Genomic DNA, 5,175 nt, shown 5'->3' on the forward strand with positions numbered 1-5,175 from the left:
TTTGATAGGGTGTTAAGATCCACGATGTTTTAGGCTCATTTGAAAGGTCTTCCGATTATCTAACTAAAGACAGGTCGCATGATGAACCCGGACATCATTTTCATTGTAGTATATGAGATCCGGCCTTCAAAAAGTGTATAAATAACACTTAAGTGTTAATAACTTTTGATAGGGTTGTCCGATCTTCAATGTTTGGAAAGGTCTTTTTAATATCTTTCTGAAAATGTATAACATGATAGGTTTTCTTGCAAAAACCACCCTTTTTACAATCTTCCGGACATACGCCAAAATCGTTTTTTTAGCTTAACTTTTGAAGTACTTAACTAAACTTGCTGATTTTAAATAGAGACTTATGGGACCTCAAGACGGATCAAATTAGACTAATACGGTCAAAATCCGTTCATCTAGTCCGGAGATAATCGAGTGACAATTTTTTTGTCCACCCACCTACACACATCCACTCAGACATTTGCTCAGAACATGATACTGAGTCGATATGTGAAGGTAGGTCTACAAGGTCAAATTAATAAGTTCATTTTTCGAGTGATTTTATAGCCTTTCCTCAGTAAGGTGAGCAAGGCAAAAAGTTAAACCAATGTCTATAGCACATTTTAAAGGGTTTCAAAAGACCTGCATCTAAGAGAGTTGGAATTGATGAAGTTTTACGGAAATGCGAGCAATTTTAAGATTTTTCATGTTTTTTGGACCTCAAACTTCAATGCCCGTTTTACCCCTCTTCCTTTTGTCGTAGAGGGCTCATATTTGGCATGAGTTCATCTCATGTATAGACAAACAAACGCTGTAAGTTTCATCCAAGCATCGGAGCACCTCGATATGACCTGTTACACATTGGTGAAAAACTCGCTCTTAAATATTTATCATAAATTAATTATGTCTTGTCTAAAATCTACGGAACCCATTCTCATTTACCACAAGTCACTTAGGCATTATTACGGACCACTACAATTTCCCTGCCAATAATCCATAATCGACGTTGATTCCCCACCGCTCAACGCCCAATCGTCTCCAATCGTCCAGATTTCCTCCTTCTGATCAATAACACCGCTACGTACCTTACGGTTTTATTGCACATGCGCCAACAGTTAGTTGCATTACTGGCTTCAGCTTCAGCTGCTGCAAGCTGGTAGCACATAATCATCAGGTAAAGGGCGGAAAGTTCAGCCACGGGCCCCGTTGCCTGACGGTACAGACATTGTATAGCAGAAGGGCACAACCTTATCGATCGCAGCCCCGTTCGATGGAATGAAAGTATAGCTCCCAGGTGCCTTTCGGGATGCTGGTGGCCGACACAATCAATCCGTTGGCCCGGGTTGGCATTCCGAGAGCTTGCCGTTACAGAGGGATTGCACTTTGAGGTACTTTTATGTTGATTTTTCTCTCGATGGCTCATTTCCTTCCAGGAGTGATGATCGACCCGTTGGACAGTTTGTGTATACTAATGGAATCGGTGAAAGTTTTCTAAGTTGAACTTTCTGCTGGTCAATCTTGAGGTAGAAATTGATTTCTGGACTTGCAATTACAATATCGTTTAGACGACTTGAATGCTTTTCCAGCGACGAACCTCACACTCCCTACGTTCGTTACAATCTCTATTTTCGGAAATCCACCCATTAAAGGAAAACAATTCCCCGTCGCAATCCAACTCAATCTTCACGATTTCGCAACAGCATTGCATAAGCCACAAAGCCATTATGTATTCGAGGAAAACCAGTACTTCCCCCTCTCTCCAAAACGTGTTCCTCCCGAGGAAAAGCACGACAATCCGATGTGATTCACGATTCCCCAACCTTCTTGGCCAACGTCAACTTGGCTCGAACAAAACCGAACCCCGGAGGGCAGGAGGCAGCTCACCTCATTTAAAATTACAATTACATTTTTATTAGATTTACTTTCTCTCTCGATGCCGTCCTCGGCCGTCATCGTCTCTGAACTCTGCTCCTTGGGCCCGATGGACGGTTTGATGGTCGTGGTGGTCGGACCCAGGTACTTACCACTTCTATATTAAAGGTACTTTAATGCTGGAATCGGGAGAGTTCGGCAGAAAGGGTGGAGGCCACGGTCGTGTGGTGTCAACATACTAAACAAGTTTTTGTCTTTGGTTTTAGGCTTGAAATGCTGGATGGAGGCTGACGACTTCCTGTTTATAGTGTGGCAGTGGCTTCAATCCATGGGCGGATCATTTGAACAGTCGTTTTGAATAACGTTTTTTACGAATTTGGGCGATTTTGAAACAAAAAAAATCGAAATTTTTTTTATTCACTTTTGATTGATGAATTGAACAGTTTTTTTTTCTCGTATTTTTTTTTTTTTGCCTTTCTTACTAAAGAAAGGTATATAGGTTTTACTTTAAGCCTGGACGTCATTTCCAGCTTCGTAAATATGTCGATTCAGCATGAATTTTAATCCGAAAAATCGCTAAAAAATCACACTGCATCGATTTTCGACGCTCCATCGATTCACCTTGACAGAACTCGTCTATCGAACCCTCGAATTTTGAGAAAATAAATTCCGTGGAGGTCGAGTGATGTTCGTATGTGGTAAAATTTTGCAAAATTTTGTGTCGCACCGTTCTCAGCTCCCATAAATCCGATTTAGATTTTTCTAAATGCAGATGAAAGCTAGTGTGCTGAACCTGGGCGAGTTGCAGCGCAAATTTCGAATTATCCATCTGTTTTCGGATGCGGCCAGACTTTGCAACAAAATACACAGTTTTCAAATGAAAATATGGTCCATTTTTTCATTTTCATATCTTTTATTTATCTCAAATATTGCATTTTTCGAGCTCTACAACCTCCCAAATTTTCATCCAGATTCATAATATGGTTCTGGAGTTAGAGCCGTTTGATTAACCTACCATAAGAAAAAAAATCCCTAAAAAAAGGTAAAAGCCCACCTGGTGACCTTCGCCAACATTTTTCGTTTCTAATTTTTTCCGAAATTTTTTTCTACATTCATAGTACAGACCATGAGTGAGCATCTGAAACAAATTTCCATCTTCGTAAATATGTCGATTCAGCATGAATTTTAATCGGAAAAATCGCCGAAAAATCACACTGCATTGATTTTCGACGCTTCGTCGCCAAGTCGACAAGTTGTCAAGTTGAGCTTCGAATACTGGCGCGAGAATGCTGGCGCATTTATGTTTTGGCTCGACTTATTCTCGTTTGTAGTAGCTTGTCTACCGATGTTTCCTTTAATTTGTAAGATATCGTAGCTTTTCGGTTTCTTTTGCTCTGTCCGTTTTTGCATAACTGTCCAATATTTATGCAAGAATTTTTTTTGACATAGGACATGCATCCGGGTACAAACAATTTGTTTCCCGTGTGCTCCTTAAATCGCCTTCAAGTAGGCTTCATTTGTCGTGTCGTTTTATTTAACAGAGTTCATTGGATTCCAATAGGAGCTTTAGAAGCTTCTAAGCTTCATATCGTTTTCAAAGTTTTCAATGCTCGCGACGCCAATGGCTATCTACCTAAGGTTTTGCGATTGAGTGTGTAGTGGTGCGATAGTAAAAATAGCTATCTCTGACTCTCTCACTTTCGTAGACGCTGAATGGCAAGCTTCCCACTGTGCGATTAACTCGGTTTTGCTTTGCGCCTGCTTAGTTCGGTTTTTGGGCTCGTACCAAAACTAGAAAACCAAAACCGCGGTGTGTGTCGACACTTGCGCATTGAAAGCTAGCTATGCTAGCGTTTGTCATAAACGCTTGTTTGATTAAGAATTTGTACGATTAAAAATATTCTATTGGTGAAAATTGCGTTTTCAATTTCTTTTAGAAAACACATCATTAATAATACCTTGCTTTCATCATAAGATTTTTTGTATCAAGTCGATGTTGTGAATTGAAAGAAGTTATATTCTTTAGTAAGAAAGGCTCTATCTCACCCCTGGTGGGATTAAATCGGGTTTTTGAAGATAAGACCAATTTGATTTTTAGCCAAAGGTGCAAAATCTGGAACGAGATTTAAGAATTTGTAAAAAATATATAAATGTTTCATTAGGCGCTTTTTCCAATACAATCGAGTTGCTGGGATTTTTTACCATTTTCTTTTTTAGTGTTTCGTCGATTGGACAGCAATTTTCTGTGATAAAACATCTTAAATTTTAGTATAGTGAAAAATGGGCTTTTCTCAGTGTTACCTAAAAGCTTTTGTTTTTCAACTGACGATATCTTGGCAAATGTTGGTTCGATTTTCAATGTCAGAAAATAAAACCTTTTGTGAGCAATTCTGTTCATTCCAATATTTTTTTTTCTAAACAAAATTAATCATTTGAAATAGGCTGAAATCACTTAATAGGGAAATTTTCAATTAATTAATTTAACTTAAACAATGAAAATTGGCAAGATATAAAAAAACGGAATCGACGGCCCTTTTAAACCTTGCGGTTTCGTCAACGGATCCACAGGCGTGTATCGTTCTTTTTGCGACAAGACTCCGCCTCCCGGGTCTCCTAAGTGTGAAGGTATGGCACGGGTAGAGGGCACCGAAAACCTATATTTACACTTAGAATTTATTTGCGTCCGCCTCGGGATTCGAACCGGCGACCTCTGGGTTGTGAGTCCAGTGCGCGGTCCGATTGATCCACACAGGCAGATATGATATGATGGAATTTGACCTCATTTTAGACTGAATAAGTGTCATTACACCAGAAAAGTGGTAAAATTAAACATTTTCAGATAAATTATTACACTTTTATTTTGACATAAAATATGTACCCCTTCCCAGAAGTAATACCGTATTTTTCCTTTTGTGTACCCCATTTCAGATTGCATATAACCAAAATTTATTTACTGAGTATAGCACAATCGTGGTGTCCTTCAAAAAGTTCTTTATGAGTTCTAAAAAAAACAAATTTAATCGTAAGTTTTAATCATTTTAATCTAATTAAAAAATGCAATTTGCAAACTTAAATATCTCGAAATAACCATGGCCAAAATGTATTTACCACCATATAATCTAAAACTAACTTAATCCACCTATGTGGTTGTTGCCTTCCTCACTTTTCACAAATATTTGGTGATATGATGGGTTTGGACACAATTTCTATCTATCTTCTATCTATATATATAAAAAATTTCGACGGTTTTGTTCGAACGCGAATCAATTCAACACAGAACGTCGGATCGAGGTGATATTTGTTGCGTTGGGTTCG

The sequence above is a fragment of the Culex quinquefasciatus genome, chromosome 1, assembly GCF_015732765.1.
Source record: "Culex quinquefasciatus strain JHB chromosome 1, VPISU_Cqui_1.0_pri_paternal, whole genome shotgun sequence".
NCBI lineage: Eukaryota > Metazoa > Arthropoda > Insecta > Diptera > Culicidae > Culex > Culex quinquefasciatus.